Below are 21,301 nucleotides of genomic sequence, written 5' to 3' on the forward strand. Positions count from 1 at the left end.
TTCGCCACCACACTGAATGAGAGAACCGATAGTTGGCAAACCACGGTCGTCCCGCTCTCACGCAGTAAAGTGACAGTTCTAGGAAAGTGTGTTTTTGTTTTGGAAATAAAATTTCGGCAAAAAAATTTCACCTTTTCCTCCAAAAAAAAAAGAAAAAAAAAATGTTTGTTCAAAACACAAACGCCTTAGAGTACAGTTAATTCAACTGCTAAACCCGCTCTGGCAGATTTTCAAACATTAAACAAAAGTAAATAAAAATGTGAATTATACAAAAAAATGTAAAATATCAAGTTTATTCTTTATCTGGGACTTAATCATTTTCTGCCAGAGAGTTAAAAGGTTTAAGGTCTTTCGTATGCCAAGTGCCACGATCTTTACCGTTATTATCTTCCAGGACATACGTCCAAGGGGATAAGCGTTTACGGACTTTAAATGGTCCGACATACTTTGGAGCTAACTTAGCCGCGTAGTAGTTTGCTGCGTTCGACAAGTCGAAATTTCTACGCCAAACAATATCATTTGGAAGATATTGAATGTCTCTCCTCCTGAGATTGTATGTTTCTGCTGATTTCTTGGACGCTGTTCGAAGCTTGACAGCTATGTCCGCCCTAAGTCTCCTAAACCTTTCTCCTATATTTTCTTGTGATTCTGTACTATTGTTCTTGTCTATGTCTTGATCACTAAGTTTGAATTCCTCCCTACCACTGATTGACATTTCCTTGCCGAAATTAGCATAATATGGTGAAACTCCTAACACTTCATGTTGAGAAGTGCGTATAGCACAAGCTACTTTAGCTAATTGAGCATCCCAAACTCTGTGATTCTCTGAAACATAAGCTCTCAACGTAGTTTTGATAATTTGGTTTATTCTCTCCGCGGGGTTAGCCTGAGGATGGTAGTGTGGGGTAAATCTAATTTTGGATGAGTATTCCTCACAAAGTACCCTAAGTTCCCTATTTTTGAATTGCGGACCGTTGTCACAAATGACAACTTTTGGAACACCAAATAGTAAGAATACGTTGTCCTCTAACTCCTTACATACTGCCTTTGCAGTTGCAGTCCTTAAAGCAAATAACAACGGAAATTTTGTAAGATAATCTACGACTGTTAGTATGTACATATAACCTCTATTCGACTTGGGTAATGGACCCACTAAATCCACACTAATCATCTCCCACGGAGAAGAAACTCCTATTCGTTCCGTCATAAGACCGGCTGGTTTATCATTAATTGGTTTCACTTGTTGACATACCCTGCAGTTTCTAACATAATTTGTTATATCTTTCCTCATTTTTGGCCAATAGTATTTACTTCCTATCCTAGCGAATGTTTTCCTAATCCCCATATGCCCTGCTAATGGACTATCATGACATTCCTTCAAAATATTTAACCTATCCTTCTTCCCTACTACTAGCTTCCATTCCTCATTGCTTTCATGCACTACTACATGTGTCGATTTGATAAACTTATATAACCTGCCACACTCTACTCTCCAATTTGGATAATCCAACGGATTCAACTCAACAGCTGAGATCATTTTTACTACCCAAGGGTCTAAATCCTCATCCGAGATACCAGCTACTACTGGAACTCCTCGAGATAACATGTCAGGCACGACATGATCTTTTCCCTTGCGATGAATTATATTGAAATCGAACTGTTGAAGCCGCACTGCCCAGCGGGCTAATCTTTCTTGTGGATCCTTGAGATTACTCAACCACACGAGTGAGTAATGATCTGTAATCACCGTAAATCTAACACCCTCTAGGTAAGGTCTCAACTTCTCAACCGCCCACAAAACTCCTAAGCATTCCTTCTCAGTAGTTGAATAATTCCTTTCACTCCTATTTAAAGACCTACTTAAATAGCAAATTACCTTTTCACCGTCCTCGAAAGTTTGGGTAAGTACGGCCCCGATACCGTAATCCGACGCGTCAGTTTGGACTACAAATGGAAGACCGAAATCGGGACAAGTTAAAATTGGAGCCGTGATTAAATATTCCTTCGCTTTCCTAAATGAGTCTTCACATTCTTGGGTCCATAAAAACTTTTTGCTTTTTTTCAGCAAATCTGTTAAAGGCCTAACAATAGTTGCAAAGTTTGGTACGAAGCGTCTGTACCACGAAACAGTCCCTACAAAACTTCTAACCTCTTTAACATTTTTAGGCGCAGGAATCCTAACCATACTCTCTACCTTTTCTGGGTCCACATGTAACCCGTTCCTATCGACGACATAACCTAAAAATTTAAGGGAAGGCCTACAAAAGTTACATTTTTCCCTTCCTACTTTTAATCCTGCTTCACATATTCTCTTTAAAACTTCGTTAAGAATCTCTAAATGTTTATCGAATGTATCCGTGACAATAATAATATCATCCAGATACACGAAAACGAATGGTTCCATCTCTGGTCCTAAAACGCTATCAATGAACCGCTGCCAAGTTGCAGGGGCATTGTGTAGCCCAAAAGGCATCCGTTTGAATTGGAATAAACCCCTACCTTTCTTCGGCCATAGGGATTTGCCAATAAGCTGACTTAATGTCAAGCGAAGTAAGAAACCTAGCATTCCTAAGCTTATCCAAAATCGCTGAAATCAATGGAAGTGGATAAGCGTCCCTTTCTGTAACCTGATTCAATTTCCTATAATCAACACAGAACCTAAAGGTATCATCCTTCTTCCTAATCAAAACTATGGGGGAAGCCCAAGGGCTATTTGATTTCTCAATCACATCCTCATCTAACATCTCCTTAAGAGATTTGTCTATGTGTACCTGCATCGCAGGTGAAACTGGATAATACCTCTGTTTAATTGGATCTGAAGATGTTCTAATGATATGTTCAACTCTATTTGTAACTCCTAGTCCTTCTGGCATGTTTTTGAATAAATCCTCAATTAGTATGTTTAACCTGTTCTTCTGCTCCTCAATCAAATCCGACTCTTCCACAATAGATGTCGTTCCAATTGTAGCTAATGCTAACTGGCTCGAGAAGTTCCACATACGTGACCTAAGATCCGGGACTATTCCCGAGAGTGCCCAAAAGTCTGCACCTAATATCAACGTATGGGGAAGCGAAGGTATGACTAAACATTCTATTAAAACTGACCTATCCTCAACAACTATCGGCAAATTGACCACTCCTAAAACTCCTACACCCGTCCCATCTGCAAGATGTACTTGGTTTATATTAGTTATCTCTAAACTTAACCCTAATTCCTTAAGGACCTTCCAAACGTCCCTACATATGATAGTCCTAGATGCTCCTGAATCTAAAAGTCCTAAAAACCTAAAGCCATATATATTTACACTCAAGTAAGGACGACTGTCGCCCCCATTTGTCTCTAACGTGAAACCTATTTTAATTCGATTCGCCAGCTGGTTGTCAGCAGGCAACTTCCCTAATTTTGACGCCGGCGCTCTTGCCCTGCTGGCCCAAGAGACCTTTGCCCGTTTCCCGACGAGCAGCGTCTACAATTCCGCTTGATTGTATTTTCTGCCCCACAGCCAAAACAACGCCTAGGAGCGGAACAAGTATTTGCAAGGTGACCTTCTTTATTACATTTAAAACAACGAAGCGCCCTACTAGGTTTGGAGAAAGGATTAACTGCCACCGTCGCCGCCTGAATGGGTCCAACATATGCAACATCAGGTTCCAAAGTTTGTCTATTGCGACCTGAAGGGGGAGGGACAAACGACTCGACATTACTTCGAATCGTCTCCAGCCTTCTACCTAAAGCTACCAACTCACTGACTGATTTGATATCAGCCAATCCTAATTGAGTCTGATAGAAAGGAGTTATATTCTTCATGAGAATAGATAATTTTCTATTCTCACTCAGAGGCTCCGTGAAACGCTTGAACAAGGTCTGCATGAGAGCGATATACATTCCTATCGACTCATCACGACCTTGGGTACGACGCCTAACCTCATCCAGCAAAAGATCATCATAGTTGGAGGGCAAAACCTCCAACTTTAACTCCCTAACCAACTCTTTCCAAGTAGAAATTGTGTCCCTAATCGACCTAAACCATAAGAGTGCCTTCCCACTAAATAAATCCACCGCTGATGTGAAAACCCTAGCTTCTGAAACTCCACGTGCTTCCCTCGTTTCCTCAACTCTTTCTATGAAAGAGTTCACCGATGAGCCACAATGTTCACCTGTGAATTTCACGTTCCATTTATCAATTCGCTCGGGGAACCGGTCACAGGGTATATCACCCTGTACTTGGAACCCACTAGAGCTCGCCCGTTGGCCGACCGTTGCAGCTGGTAACGCACCCGAATCTGCTGTCGACATTGTTGATTTTGTTTTATCTTGAGGTTCTATCACCTCCTCTTCTGCTGACAATTTCGCCATTAAAATTAAAATTTCACCCTTCAAATCAGCCACCTCGTTGACTTCCTCTGACGACTCAGCCCTAGCCCTCGATATCCTACCTAAAGCCCATTCAATTTTCGTTAAGGTCTTTTGGTAGTCTGATGCCTTCGGATTTTTCGAAGTATTGGGAACCAATTCCCTAATCTCTAAAATTTTTGCCTTAACCGCACTAGTATCTTCCTCAAAAGAATACGGATAGTGAGGACTATCCGCAGAAATTGAACCCGTTTTTTCTAAGAAACGACTTGCCCTAAGCGTCATCCTCATTTCATCGACCTTAGTGCCTTCCTTTAAGCCCCTAGCCCGCAACTCATAAACGAGTTCCTCCTTAGTTAATCGATTAATGTCCATTATACCAGGACGAAAAATCAAAACAGTGAAATGTTCAATTAGATTTAAGAACTACAGGCGGAACAAATTTTTTTTTTTTTTAAATCGCACGAAGTAAAAGTTCAACAGTAAAAGTAAAAAGAACAAACAAAAAAAATAACGAATTATCAAAAAAATACTAGCTCACTAGAGATTCCCAAATTCCACAAAGGAAAAAAAAAAGACGCAAAAAAAACGAATTAGAAATAATTAAAACTTACAGAAGAATAAAAATCCGATTGAAGAGAAGAAAATAAAATTGGTATGGTCACACTTTAACTTTCAAAACTGAACCCCACTGTTTAAAAAAAATTTACTTGAGAAAAAAAGATGAGAGAAAAAAAAAAAAACTGGTATGGTCACACTAATCTTATTTTTAACCCTACACCGAAACTATATACTATATAAACGATATATATATAATTATATGAATTGTCGCACTGCTCTTTTTTATCACAATAAGGAATTTTTGTATATGTAAAATAACTAAAGAAAAGGAACAAACAAAATGACTCACTCTAATAATCCGTCTGACACAACTTTTATCCCAAGTGAATATCCTTCTGGCAGTTACCTCCTACGGAGCGCCCACTCGAATTATCACACCGACTTTTCTATTCCGTCCTATGAAGTACCCACTCGAATTATCAAGCTATATCGGAAGAAAAAGAAAACAATTAAAACAATGGAATGGCAGTATATATATATATGTATACGACACAAAACTTCCCTGAAAGAAGAAAAACACCATAAACGAACACAAAACCCAATTTGTTCCACGATTTTTTATCAAGCCCCACGTTGGGCGCCAATTTGTTGCAATTTTTTTGTTGCTCAAACTTAATAATATTATTTTAAAAAGAAAAGAAACCACAAAAATACGATTTTAACAGACCGCGAATTATAAATGTGTAATTTATGCCGAACTGTCAAAAAGAGCGGCGAAGAGGCGAACTCGGCAAAAATTGCAACAAGCAGCAAATTAAGTGCTGCCACTACAACTAGCTCAGCGAGGGGTGAGTTCAATGCACAAATTAATCGAAAGGTCGATTGAGCAACTTAATGCTCACGATTTTGATATCACTTGATATCAGAAAATTAAAAATTCGAATCAAATCGCCACAGGGGCGTTCTCACGTTACGTAAGAAGAGGGCGCCAGCAATTTTTTTTTTTGAAATAGAGAAAAAGGAAATTGCAAACCTTTACCTATAGGAACAAAAGAAAAGAAAATTACAATCACCAAGAAAAAGAATACAACAGCAATAATTTTATCACAATTAAATTTTTATTTTTAAGGTGCCTGAGAAACCTTACTTCGCAGGATGAAAACTCAGGATCTTTTCAATAATTATAAAATTCACACGATAGTAAAACAGAAAATTGGACGATGGACCGTTAAGGTCTTTTATTCCCACAAAAGAAATTGGGATTTACAAAGAAAACATTCACAATCGGTTTATACTTATCTTATTTCCTTTAGTTACAAACTCCCAACCAGTCCTTATTTCCTTCCTTTTTTTTTCTAAAACTTGATTTTCTTCTAATCTTTTTTTTTCCAATTATTAGTTAACTTTTTTTTTTTTTTTTTTACACGGAATTTATCTTTTTATCTTCTGATTCTCAACCTCTCACTTTGACTACTCGAAAAGAATTGACTTCCAGATTCTTCGATCTGTCAAGTCTCTTCTTTCCTAATTCCCGCCATTTTTCAGCTTTCAGCCAATGTGGAGTGGCGGATCTCAATCACTTTATCAACAGCCAATCGGAGATCGGCTTGTTGAACTCAACTTGTGATGAGATTCTCGCGATCCCGCTTACTCGCTCTTTTTCTCACAGCTAAATGCAAGTCATCCTGGAATTCGCCACCCGCTGGATTCACTTCCAGGTCACGACGATTCCAGAAGCTGCATTCAGCCACCCCCATATTCCATCTCGATTCGGACAAAAGTTGAGAAACAAAAAAGAATCGCAAAAATATGCTTCTTTTCAAAACTTTACGATCAATTCTTTAAAAAAAGAAGGAAAAATGATCTAACGTTTGGGATTTGTAACTAAACTTGAAATAGGGTTCATCTTGAATTAAGTTGTTTGAAACTTAAAAGTCCATAAACATAGTTAAAGTTACATTAATTAAAGTTACAATTTAATAATTTGAGCAAAAATTTAAGTAAAATATGATTTTATACAAATTATTAACTCTGTTATTGAAATTTTAGGTTGGGCCGTTATGATTTTATACAAATTATTAACTCTTATATTATTGAAATTTTAGGTTGGGCCATTAGGCCATTCCTTCATGCAACTTTTCTGCACCCATTCACCAGACCGTCCATCTGGTTTGGTTTCACTGCCATGGAAACCATCCCATCAACCAATGCTACCTGTTAAAGAAAGAAATAGTTTTCGCCACCACACTGAATGAGAGAACCGATAGTTGGCAAACCACGGTCGTCCCGCTCTCACGCAGTAAAGTGACAGTTCTAGGAAAGTGTGTTTTTGTTTTGGAAATAAAATTTCCGCAACACAGCGTCAACGTCACTATCTAGAAAGCATAGTGACAAGTTAAAGATCCTGAAGTAATTATTGAACCGTCCCAGATGGCTTTCTCGCATTGCCAAACGGTTCTCTTACGAGGTCTTTCTTTAACTGGAGAGTTTTTACACTAGAAATTTGCTGATACGACACATGGTCAGATGTGCCTAGAGGAGATAGAACACTAATAGTGTACTTACCAGGGTCAGAGGTAAGAAACAAGTCAAGAGTGTTTTCTGCTCGACCTACCACGTCCGATATTCGAGTGGGCTCGTTGACCAGCTGAGTAAGGTGTTTTAACTCAGCGAAGATCTCAGCACACACTCCTTCTGGTGTTGCCTGGCCTGAATGTTGAAGCCATGAAGAATTGTAAACATTGAAATCGCCCGTAAGGTTGCACACGGTGTCAACAGATTTGGAAAATTTAATATTACAATTAATTATTATTTATCTCATTTACTGCGTCGTTTCTTGGTGACAATATCGCTCCCGAACAGAGCCAATGGAAATTTCTTACTGTAAGATTGTTGATGTCGGGATAGATTGTGTCTTTAAGAATTTCTATTAACAGTTTGAGTCAATTCAATATCCAACAGTATTTGGGAGCTGTTTGCAATTGGAGTAGTACATTTTTCGTCTCCTAATTTAAGTACATTTTTTGAGAAATTACCCCCGCTGTTATTGCATAAATGTGCTCTCATATTCGTGCGCAAATTCAGAGTTTAAATTGATAGCCACAAAGGTGACGATTTGAGGTACGTTTTAGTAACGTCGGCACATGTACCTTTTGTTACAACTGGTAGGGTTTTGGCGAAAGTCTTCAGCGAAAACAAAAGTTACGCCGCCCATCATATTGCATGAGTTTTTTATATCTTTTAATATGCGGTTCATTGCTTCTACATAAACTCTATGGCTCATGGTGCACTCATCCCAAATAATCAGCGACGTGTTCTGTAAGAGTTTTCCCTTTTAAATTTATGATAGATATCTTTCGAATGGAATGTCCGATTTCAATAATTCAAAAAGCAATCATCAGGTATTGAGACGGTCTCCAATATTAAATTATTTATTTGGATACAAATTTATAAATGTTATGGATAACACGGTCTGATTTTGATCGGCATTTCTATCAATTTCTTAAATGTAAAAAAGTGACGTAACTAATATTATTAGTTAGGCATATGGTCTGGAGAAGTTTTTTATTGGTTTTGATAGGAATTTCTAAATTTCTATGTTACTCAGTGATAATGAATCTTTCTAAGGAAAAAAGAATTATTAAAATCGGTCCTGTACTTTTTGAGTTTATTCGTTATAAACAAAAATACAAATCTTTAATCTTATAATATCAGTGTAGATAAAACAATTAATCGTCGTTTTATTATAAATAAATAAATTGGGTGGCGCACTAAGCTCTAGTTGAGAACTAGGGCCTAGTGACGTACACCTTTCAACCATTTCTGTGTGCGAGTACTGTTGTCAGAGATAGAGGGGACCTACAGTTTTAAGCCAAATCCGAACGGCTAATTTGAGAAAGTACTTTTCATGACAAGAATTACTCTTGAAGAATTTATCAATTTCTCGCTAGAGGCAGTATCCGTGAACTAAACTTTAGAAGGTACAGGCAGGGATCGGACTCAGGACATCCCCCATTTGTGTCAGTTATAAATTAATAAGAATTTGTCAAATGCATTAGAATAATTATAACTTCCCATTTGATGAGCTTAGATGAAGTTTAAATATTTTACAAACAAAACAGAAACGCAAATAAAATCCTAATTAATTTTCTCAAAGGTATTTAATTAAAGTGATTAAGAACCTAATAAGGTTAGGTTAACGTGATACCACATGAATCTAGAGAATTACTTCTTACTAGTCGAACCATTTTGAGCTTTTTATATAGCGAAGAAGATATTTGATATCCTTTTTATCTAGTTCACTGGGATTATCAGAAGAGTAGTCCCCCAGATGAAGTTTGCGTCTGAGTGAAAGAGCAGGGCAAGTGCAGAGGAGATGAGAGATTGTTTCCTCTTCTTCTTCGTCCATACAGCTGCTACAGAAGTCATTTGAGGCTACACCAAGTCGTATTGCGTGTCTGCCTATAAGACAGTGTCCCGTAAGGACAACTATTAGGGAGCTAATATGAAGTCTGCTTGAAGATAACAAGTCTTCAGAGCGCTTTAGGTCCAGTAAAGGCCATATGAGTTTTGTGACTGCGCATGTTGGTAAGTTGTGCCACCTAGAATTTGCTATAAAGCATAACTTTACATATAGCTATCGGTATACCTAATAGGTATGACGGTTCCATTTTTAGCTAGTTCATCGGCTCTACAATTACCTGTGATGTCTCTGTGGCCCGGCACCCAACAGAGGTGAATGTTAAATTGCTGCGCCATCTCCATAAGGGACGATCGACAATCGAGGGCCTTTAAGGATTTGGTTGAAACACCGTCAAGGGATTTGATAGCAGCCTGACTGTCAGAGAAGATGCGGATATCAGAAGTTGATATCACGTTTTCTGTTAGTCAGGAGAGAACCTCTTTGATCGCTAAAATTTCCGCTTGAATGACGCTACAATGATTAGGGAGGCGGAATGAGATGCTTAGATTAAGCTTTTCTGAGTACACACCACTACCAACTCCCTCATTTTTCTTGGATCCATATGTATAAAAATGAATACTCTTGTTATCCAGGAGTTTGTTGTCTTCCCATTCATCTCTGGATGGAATGGATACCTGGAAGTTTTTTTCCAAATAGGGGTTTAGGAAAAGTGTAGTCTATGTACTTTGGTATAGAACCAAAGAGGTTCAAAATGATGGAGTGCCCCACATTGTTGTTGGTCCATTGAGATGAGGCGTCGAGTCTTATTGCTGTACTCGCTGCCACTTGTTTACTGAAGATGTCGAGGGGTGCCACATGGAGGAGAGTGTCTAACGCTGCTGAGGGTGTGGGTCTCAATGCCCTGCTTATGCAGATACATGCAGTGCGTTGGACTCTGCTGAGGTTGAAAACCCCATTTGCTTCCTATATAGCTTTCTTGCAAAGGAAAAAAACCGGCTGTAGCTTTTTAAACTCTTTTCTGTATATTAGATTTCCAACTTAATTTTTTGTCCAATATCAGACCAAGGAATTTGGCTTCATTGGTAAAAATTAGTTGAAAAAAAATCAAATGGGGTGGCGCAACCGTCCGTTGTGAACCAGGGCCTAGTGACTTACAACTCTCAACCATTCCTGTGTGCGAGTACTGTTGTCAGGAATGGAAGGGACCTACAATTTAAGGCCGAATCCGAACGGCTAGTTTGAGAAAGCACTTTTTCATGACAAGAATTACTCTTGAAGGATTTGTCAATTCCTCGCAAGAGGCAGTACCCGCGAAAATTAATTTTTTTTTTAAATTAAGGTGGCACAGGCAGGGATTGAACCCAAGACCCCTTGCATGACAGTCCAACGCACTTTCATTCTTTCAAATTCATTTTTATTTCATTCATTCTTAAACCTATCTTAAAGCTAGACAAAAATTCATAAAACTAGCCTAATTATCCATAACTTACAACTAACTTAATGGTCCCATACGGACACTCTAAGTTAAACTATAACACTTAAAACTAATGCCTTTCGGCCCTAAGATCTATTTTACTTCATTTAAATTTTATTTCATTTATTTTTGTATTTATTAGAAAATTTGAACAAAAAACTAATATCAATATCCTTTTTTTATTTATTTTTACTTACAAACTACTTAAAGTTAGGTCCTTAAATAAAACTTAAAACTAACTTAAACTACCTATTCTACCTATAAATTACTTAAAACTAGAACAACCACAGCAGCAAATCTAACGTTTTTTGTTTTTATATTTTACTGTCTTTTTTTTTTTTTTTTTTTTTTTATTCCATGTTATTTTTTTTTTCTTTGATTTTTTTTTTTTTTTTTTTTTTTAATTTTTTTTTTGTGTTTTTTTTTATTTTTTAATTTTGTTTGTATTTTTTTTGTGCCACCATGCCTATTCTACTTAAAACTAAACCCTAAAACTATAAAACAAGTATGTAAGCCGGCCAAGGCTTAAACCCCATCCCGACCTACCCATTATCAAGTGCCGATTGAAGCCACCAAAACTGGTTCTCCTGCTTCAGTTCTGTCCCGTTCGGACACAGCCCTACTGAACCGAAGGAGCTCCGCTCCGCCTTGTGCCATGACGTCCCGACTGTACAGGAGTCGCCTATCCACGGTTCTTCGTCTGACGTGGTAGATTAACGGAACTGCCAATCTATCCTGTATCAGACCGCATTTGTCTAAAAAGAGGAATGCCTCTGGTGGAATGAACCCGCTCAAGCGTGCACTCTCAAAATACTCGTCGTTCGGATAAAACGCCCCGAAAATTAAATTGTTGGTCGAAGACATAGCTCTTGCAATGTGACCTCGAACGAGTTTTATCACGAAATTGTCAATTCTGTTGATTCGAGCCCCGTTGTATAGGACCTCGTTGGAATAGTAATGCACATAAGAAGATTCGGCTGTTCGATATAAGCCGGTACAGCGTCGTAAACACTGCCGCTCGAACACCCGAAACTTCTCCATCTGGGAAGGGGCAACGTTGAACCACACAGGACAACCATAAACGATCATTGGCCGTATGAGGGCCATGTAGCAAATTACCTTCACTCTGGGGTCAAGCCGACTGCTAAAAAACAGCCGTTTCGTCAGAGTGAAGGCTCCTCTGGCCCTGGTCAGAGCAGCATTTATATGTCTGTCGAAATATAAATACTGATCTAACCAGATACCGAGGTACTTCACTACACTTTTTCTCGCCAATGGCTGCCCGTGAAGATCAACGATGACCATCTTGCGCCAATTCTTACACGTATCCCTCGTGGCCATAGCCAACGGAGTCCGGAACAGAATTGTCTCCGACTTCTGGACATTTATTTTCAGTTTCCAGTCGTCGCAATATCGCTGAATCTTGTCGAAATCACGCTGCAAGAGAATTCTAATAACCTCAACCTTTCGGGCCGTTCTGTACGCAATTAGATCGTCGGCGTACGCAATTGCCTTTGTAAGACTACCTATCAGATCGCTGGTGTAAATGCTGAAGAGAATCGGCGAATTCACCGCTCCCTGTTGAAGACCATTTTTAATTGAGAATGTTATGGTAAAAGTTACATTGCCACTTTTGACAACAAACTTTCTACCGTTAAGCATATCATAAAGTATATACAACAATGGCTTGCTTATGCCAAGCCTGCTCAGTTTTAGGTAAAGACCCTCTAACCATACGGTGTCAAAGGCCTTTTCCAAATCAACCAGGACAGCACCTGTGCATTGTTGTTTTGATTTATTCCATTGGATATCAGAAACGAGTTTAGACGCAGCATGAATTGTGTCATGACCCGCCTTGAACCCGAACTGTTTATCCGGAATTATTTTGTTGTCCGCAGCCCACTTAGTCAGAGCCCTATTAATGATCTTTTCGAAAACTTTGCTGATGCTCGGAAGAAGACTTATCGACCGAAGATTTGACGGGTTGGAGTTGTCCTTTCCCTTTTTCGGAAGAGGATGAACCACAGCGGTCTTCCAATGCACTGGATAATATGCATTATTCAGTGCATTGTTGAAGAGTGTGGTGTAAATGTCTATTGCTTCCGTCGGTAAATGTCTTAGCACAACGTTGGATATACCATCGATACCTGCTGCCTTTTTGTTTTTTATTGAGTTGAAGATGAGCTGAAGCTCAACCTTCGTCACTAACAAGGGACTTGGTCCCGTTTGTTCGGCGATTATGGCATTTGCCAAGGAATCGTCATTGAACCGCATGAAACCGCGGTTCTCAGATCGCCAATGTGTGATATCATTACGGAGGTAAAAGTGATTAAGTAGGGCTCTGTTTTCCAGGTCGTGGTTGGGGCGAATGCTAACATTCACCTTGTACACTTGCTGGAAGGCAGCTCCCACCGCCTCAACTTTTTCCTTCGGATCTTCAATTATGTAAAAGTCATCGTCAAAGATGGCTTCCTCTGGATCTATTTGCGCAGTCATGAGTACGTCTCTGTTCTCTTCAGTTCTTTGGAGTTTAAGACACGGAAGGTCATTATCGTTTTTCTTCCTGAATATCTTGTTGATTTTGGGGAACATACTAGGGTCACTCGAATTAACTGACCGGATCTTGCGGTCCCAGTACTTGTTAATTGATAACCTGTAGTTCTCCTTAATCAACAGATTGACATTTTTTATTGACGATTTCAGTGTCCTAACCTCCAAGTCGCGTGGGTCTGTAAGTCGTCTGTACAAGTTTTTGAGTCTTGTCAGTAAGCCACTCTTGTGCCTACGTAGTGCGTCAATTGTCGCGTTTCTGTAAGCGTCCATTTGGTCCCGTTCTTTGTACTTTGGGATTGTCCGTTCCATCGTTCGTTTTATTGTTTCGTCCATCTGTTGTAAGTATTGGTCGATTTCTGTATTTGTCAGGTTTCTGTTGTTTGGTGGGGCTATGTCACTCGAACGAAGTTCTCTCGCTAGGGCATTGGTGAAACGAGGCCACCGCATCTTACTGTAATTGTAAGAATGCGTTGGAACGTATTCCTCCAACTCCACGCGTTCGTTCGGAATCTGCATTACAGCAGCCAGTCCGCAGTGATCACTGTCGTACTCGATTGTCTGTAAGCAGTTTCGTGGGTGATTACCCACTTTGTCTGTAACTATCAGTCTGGTGTCGTACAGCAAAAGGTCCAGAAAGGAGCCGCTTCTTGGATACGATGGCCTTTCAGTAGCCAGCAGGTCGACGCCATATTCAACGCTGTAAAGATTCATCAAATTAAAAAGATGATTACCTCTAGGATTACTATGTTGATTTCCCCAATCTTCATGTTTTGCGTTCAAATCACCGGCCAAGATGAAATAGTTTTCTTCCAAGCTCAGTTTAAGTTCCCTAAAAAGAATCTCGAGTTCTGATGCAAAGTAAGTGACCTGCGGAGCTCCAGCCGCATAAGCCGCAATCATATACATCCGCTTTCCTTGAGAGAGAGAGATGCATACAACGCAAACTTCTAGCGTCTTGAGCTTTCGCAATTCATTGCTGTATATGACTTTATAATTAATGCCTTTTCGTATAAAGAGAGCGACACCGCCCCCTTGAGTGGAGTCGGGCCGGTCTCTTCTTACGATATTGTAATTTTTATGAGTCAATTTGTGTTTGTGGTTTAGCTTAGTTTCGCTAGCCATAAACACATCGGGACTGTAGTCTTTCAACAATTGGAACATATTGGCTCTTCGTTCAATCCTAATCAGTGAATTTACATTCACAGCTAGGACTTTTAGGCGCGTCTCCGGCAGCGCGCCCATTATGGTCTAAATTGCGCCAGGCCAGGCAACAAAGAGTAGAGATGATCTACCCTTTTGCCTTGCTCCTTTATCTGACTTTGCAGTCCTGTTAGTTGACCTTGAATGCTCAACAACAAGGCTACAATGTCAGGCTGCACCTCTGGTGCCTTAGGCACAGGGGCCTTTGGGGCAACCGTTGGTGGAGCCTGTCTCGTGTTTCCACTCCCTGACACCATTTGGGCGTAAGAGAATTTGGGATTCACGAATTTTTGTGTTGGAGCCTGTCGAACTGTTCGACTTCTTTCGGCTTTTTGACTGGCCTGTTTTTGTTTAATTTCTTGGACTTTAGGGCAACCCCTATAACTAGCCGGGTGCCCTTGGTTTCCGCAAAGGACACACTTGAGCAGGGTCAAATCCTCAACCCGCTCATTCCCCAGCTTGCACTCTCCTTCTTTGTGGGTTTCTCCGCACCTCACACAACGCAACTGCATATTGCAGTTGGCATTGGCATGGCCAAACCTCTGGCACTTCGTACATTGTAGAATGTCGTCGTGCCTTTTTAATGTCTCCCAGCGTACAGCTTGATTGTCGAGAGATTCGATTCTCTCGACACTACTAAAACTGCTTTGGGGCGATAATGTTACGAGGAACATTGGCAGCCTATAACCCCCTCGCCTGGACTTCACCGTAGTGAAAGGCTTGACCCCGATAAAATCGAGATCGTCACTGGCTTTTTGGCGGAGCTCAGCTAAGAGCTCCTCCGGTTCCGTGCAGGAACTTATGCCCTTCAGAAGGACCGTCTTAAACTTTTCACTTTTGGGTGTGTAGCTGAAGAACTCAGCTGTGGCCTCTTTAAGCAATTCTTTTACTAGCTTGTATTCGGCCAGTGAGAAGCACTGGACCGAATAGCTCTTTTCTTTTTCATTCTCCATTTTTTTTCTCATATCACGCCGCTTAGCTGAGTTGGTTCTTTCAACTTTATTGGGACTGTGTTTTTTTAGCTTCCTCTTCTTATTAGAAGTTGCTTCCATCCACTGGTCAGATACCTGACCTGTTGCTGTTATTATTGGTACCGCTGCTGGCACCACCGTAACATCACCTGATGTGTTGGCAGAGGTATCTTTCGATACCCCTGCTTTTCTCTCCCTCTCCATCAGCTTTTCTTCCCAATCAATGAAGTCGACAATTTCTCGATTGTGGAAAAAAGCAAGAATGTTTTTCGTGCACTCCGCACGGGATTCGAACCCACGACCTCTGGATCCGTCTTCGGACGCCACCTCAACTAGGCTACCGATTAGTTAGTAAAAGTTGTGGCTTACTGCCTTCTTAAATAAAAAGCCTTACAAATGCACTTTTAATTTGAAATTATCTACTATCCACTTTTAAACACTTGTTAACTCTTTGAAAATCAAATAACGACTGACAGTCCAACGCACTAACCATCATGCCACGGGTACACGGGTAAAAATTAGTGGTATACCTTTTATTGAAGGAGGTACTTTTAATGGGATCTTGTATTTCCGTGTGAAAGACGAGGTCTGTTTTTTGAGGATTAATACTAAGTCCGCAGTTATCAGCCCATCTAGTGAGCATATTGAGTGCATTTTAGAGGAGGTCTCTCAGTGTATTAGGATGTTCCCCTGTGACAGCGATAGCAACATCATCGGCATAAGCAACCACTCTGTAGCCTTCCCTCTCAAGTGATATTAGTAGTTGGTTAACCACTATGTTCCACAGGAGAGGGGACAGAACACCACCTTGCGGAGTGCCTTTACTGACAGACCTTTTTGTACAAAAATCTCCCAAACTAGAGTTGATGATCCTGCTTCTTAGCATTTGATTAATCAACTTATAGATTGAGTATTCGACGTTTAAGGTCGTCATAGCAGAAGTGATAGCGAATGTGTGTACGGTGTTGAAAGCGCCCTCAATATCCAAGAAGGCCACCATAGTATATTCCTTTTTCTCTAGGGAGTATTCGATAGTTCTTACCAGAGTGTGCAAGGCTGTTTCTACCGATTTCCCTTTGCAGTAAACATGCTGACACATTGATAGTCTCTTCTCAATGTTGTTACGTATATGGATATCGATCAATCGTTCCAGAGTTTTGAGAATGAAAGATGATAGGCTAATAGGTCTTAGGTCTTTAGGGTTGACATGCGAGCATTTGCACGCCTTGGAAATGAAAACTACCTCCATCGCTGAGGTATATAGACCAGATTTATACAACTTTTGAAAATCATCTCAATGATGGGCGAAGTTATATCAATGATATATTGTAGCTCAGCTGGTACGATTTGTTCTGGACATGGAGATTTGTAAGGTTTGAAACTATTCAGAGCCCATGTCAATTTTTCTTTTGTAACCAGACCTTGAAGAAAAATTAAGTTAATACCCGACCCAGGACTGTTTGTTGTATTAAGGGATCGGGAGCTATCCGGGAAGTGGGTGTCTAATAGCAGGTTCAGCGTTTGTTCTCAAGATTTAGTCCATGTACCATCTGAGTGGACAACTACGCATGGTTGGATTTGTCGAGAGAATATTTTGGCCAATCTGTTTTCCTATAATTCCGGAATTGGATCGGGTTTGGGGTCCATTCAATAAGTGTGAATTGGATGTATCTATGATCGGAGAACGAGCTCTCCTTTGATACTCTCCAATTTAATATTTTATTTAAGAGATTTAATGAGACAAGAGTCAAATCTAAAACTTCTTGTCGATTTTTTGTGACGAAGGTTGGTTCACTACCTACATTACTTACTACCAGATTTCTTGTTAGAATATAATCAAAAAAAGACTCACCTTTGTTATTTATGTATATCGGAACTACCCCATGTATCACAACCGATAATTAGGTTTGTTTTCTGTCTTGTTGATTCAGCGACCGTCTTCTCAAGAATGGTACCAGGCAGTGGACCCTGGTGGTCGTGACCCAAATATGCTGATACCAGCCAGTAGGTATGGTGTCTATTAGCATACTGGCAGAGGTATGGTATTGAGGTATTGAGGATGAGGTATCCCACCTTCAACATAACTACACTATCATATAACTTCCTATAGAGCTTCTGAATAATCTAAACAAACAAAAAATCACTCTCATTATTTAAGGTACCACCCAATATCCTGAATTCTACACTTACAGTTTGCCAGTTTAATTTCCTTTAAACGAGTTGAATCTACCAAAGGGATGCAAAGACAATTTAGATGTTGCCAATGGCAACAGTTGTGCCTGCTAATCAAGTTATCAACTCCTTCATGAGGAATATTAAAATAAAATTTTAAAAATATGTCAATTCATTATTAAACGGTTTTTGAATTCCAAGAAAATATCAAACAGGCGAAGTCCACATACTTTAGATTAGGTTAGGTTGAAACTTAAGACTGGAAAAAGCTTCTTGATCTTTTCCTGGAATCTGAAATGCATTTATGTAGAACTATTTCAAACACCTGTGTAATTCACTCTCCATTATCACCATTCACGTAATTTATGATAAGCAATACACCTGCATTCAGAGGAATCCTTCCTTTTCAATTTATGGTATTTAGCCCTAATGAACTGATGACATAAATAGCTGCATTTCCATTTAACTGGTCTCAATTCGTAAATGAAATTCATCCAATCATTAGATTTAGGTGCTAGATGCCCAAAGCATTGTAAGTCCACATCACATCGTTGTCCCTGAGGTCGCTAACATTCAAATTATTATCGGTCGATTGTAAGTGCGTTTTCATATTCATTTCTGATGCCCGATATCCTCCTATTCTGCTTTACCAAGAATCAGTTAAATGGTTTGAATGATTTGATCCAGATCTGTAATCTGCCTTCTGGCAGTGCTTTCATTACGAGTTTTTCCAAACTTTAAAAAATGACATATTTTCGAAGTGGTCTCTTCGCATATCATTTTAACGCCCACTGAAAGTATTTTATCACAAGACGTTGAAAACCCATAAAGGAAAAAGTGAAGTACACTCATGCATGAAAAAAGCAAGAAGTTGATTTATATTTCATTAAATTTTCAAAACCTCTACAAAATTTAAAACAGCAACGAACATAACGAAACCAATGAACTCAAAATCGACCGGAATTGAAATGAAACTTGTATTGCAATTGCACATCAGACAAGAAGTTTGCACTTCTTTCTTTTCTCAACTTTTTTGTGTGTGGGGGTCACAAGAAATATACTATAAGGAAAATAAAAAGCTTTTCTTTTGTAAATAGAGGACAAGGATACTTGTTGTTCCTTACAATACATAAAAGATAAAGAACAAAAGGGAAAAAAGGATAAAATACAACAAAAGAAAAACAACAACAATCTAAATTGCTGCATTGAAGTTTCTGAGCAGTAGTCATACCTATATCCTTGAGTATTTTCTATTTTCCAACAACTAGGTAGGTAGGTTAGTAATGCTACGTATCCTTGTTCTCTGTAATATGATGTTTGTTCCTTCTGAAATGCGCCTTCAAGTATCGTAGTCGTCTTCGTCATGCTTGATGTACCGATACAAAGTACAATTTGAGGCTTGGCTATATACAAGCTTCTTTCAAACAGACCTATCCTTAGGAACGTATATTGTACCTCTATACATAGAATGCACCCATTATTCGTTTGGACTGTTCCCGTTGCACACTTATTTTATTTCCTATACTGTTGGAACTTGGCATTCAAAGGAATATATAGGTTCCTATTCCTAGAAGGTATCCACTATTTCCTAAGAGTCAGCTTGCCTCCTAGAAGCACTTAACAAGTAAAAAGAAATGATTGTTGTCTTGGCCATTAAGATAAATGTCTTTTTAAAACTAATCTTACCAGAGGTGGTGAAGGAAATAAATTGTTAAATCAACTTTTAAATTGTATTTGAAGCTTTTCAAATGAAATTATTACATTTTCTTTTTGTAAGCGAACGTGTTTCTTTTTATCAAAAATTCTGCTTAAATTTTTACTTTTGCAAAATGTTTGTATTGATTTGAAATTTGAAACAAAAAATTCCTTTTAGAAACATAAAGCGCGTATGAAAGTGAGACAAATTAAGCTTAAAGAAGCTTACGAATTCTACGAAATAAGGTTAAGAGAAATAATGTCTAATACCCAAACAGTTTAATAGTAATTTGAACTTGATTACTTTGGACTTTTATTGTGAACGCATCCTAACAATAATGAAAAAAGCTTTAATTTCTATCATCAGCATTGCGAGAAGAAATGGGAATTTATGTTCCTAGGTTTATACGAACTAGATGTCTTGGAAATCTTTGGACAATGAAAGCAACACCGACAATTATTTTTTGCTATATCAGAACTTAAGATCCTTAATACTTTATCATGAGCGGAACAGTCTATTTCCTTAGAGATTTTATACTGTTATAAATCAACGATTGGAATAATCTGAAATCACCATAACTTCAGTATAGTGGCAGGCAATAAAGCGAAAACTTTACATCCGAGTAAAAATTTGTCTCATAGATATAATCTCTAACCGAAATGTTCTCTAGGGTATTTTTCAATATTTTTAAAGGCAGGGTTGGTTTTATGTACTATGTACTGAACTGAAGACCTACAAAAGTTAAGTGTTATTAAGCGAGAGTAGTCTTAAAGAAAGCCAGAGTGTCTGAGTGTATGGATTCGGTGCCTTACTTAACTACTTTTATATTTAAGATGCACCATAGTTTTAAATACGCAACTTTGGTACACTCTTTTTCCAATTTAATCAGTAAATTTAAATTTATTGGGGCACCACACCAGCCCAAATATGAGAATTATACTCGAGTTTTGGACGAATAAAAGCTTTGTAAATTATAGGCACATCAGAAGGGGTTAAAAACTTCTTGCATCGTCGTAGAAAACCTAAGCACTTAGCAGCATTTTTGGCGAGGTCAAATGTGTGATCACTCCACAACAAGTGGTTTGTGATGCACATACCTAGGACTGTTAGTTGTTCCTTCTCATCGATGCAAGTACCACCCATGGACAGAGGCATTGGGGGAGTGTTACGCTTTTGTGACAGTAGACAGCATTAAGTTTTGGTAGCAGTACATTCTATACGGTTTTTGAATCCCCATTGAACAATGCTGTCAAGATCAGAGTTTAATGAGCTTATCATACGCTGCCGTTGGTAGTCCATATCCGAAGAACAAGGATGCGAAAAACGAATATGAAAAGCTGAGGGTATTATCACCACCAAAACAATGTAGTGGGTTAGAAGTTTCAGACAGAAGATAATTTATTAATATGAGAAAAAGAGTTGGAGACAAAACGAAGCCCTGGGCCACATCAGCGTTTATATTGTGGATATCAGATTTGAACCCGTCCAATATAACTTGAATTGAACGGTCCGAAAGGTAATTTCTAACCCAACAAAGAAGAGATTCATTAATACCAAATGCACGTATTTTTGATAGGAGAGCTTGATGCAACGCTATCTAATGCCTTTGAAGTAATCAAGTGCAATAATCTTACTTTCTCCAAAACAATGCAAAGATTTGTTCCACTCTTCGGTGAGATAAACCATGAGATCACCAGTGGACCTATTGCAACGAAAGACAAATTGCCGGTCATTAAGAAACTTCCGTTCTTCAAAATATTTCTTGAGCTGAAAATTGATCAGTGTTTCCATGACCTTGGAAAGAAGGGATGTAAGTGCGATTGGACGACAGTTAGAGCGGAGGAGGGTTCGCCTTTTTTAGAGACAGGCTGGATAAATGCAGTTTTCCATCCACTCA

Source organism: Eupeodes corollae, chromosome 1, assembly GCF_945859685.1.
Source record: "Eupeodes corollae chromosome 1, idEupCoro1.1, whole genome shotgun sequence".
Classification (NCBI taxonomy): domain Eukaryota; kingdom Metazoa; phylum Arthropoda; class Insecta; order Diptera; family Syrphidae; genus Eupeodes; species Eupeodes corollae.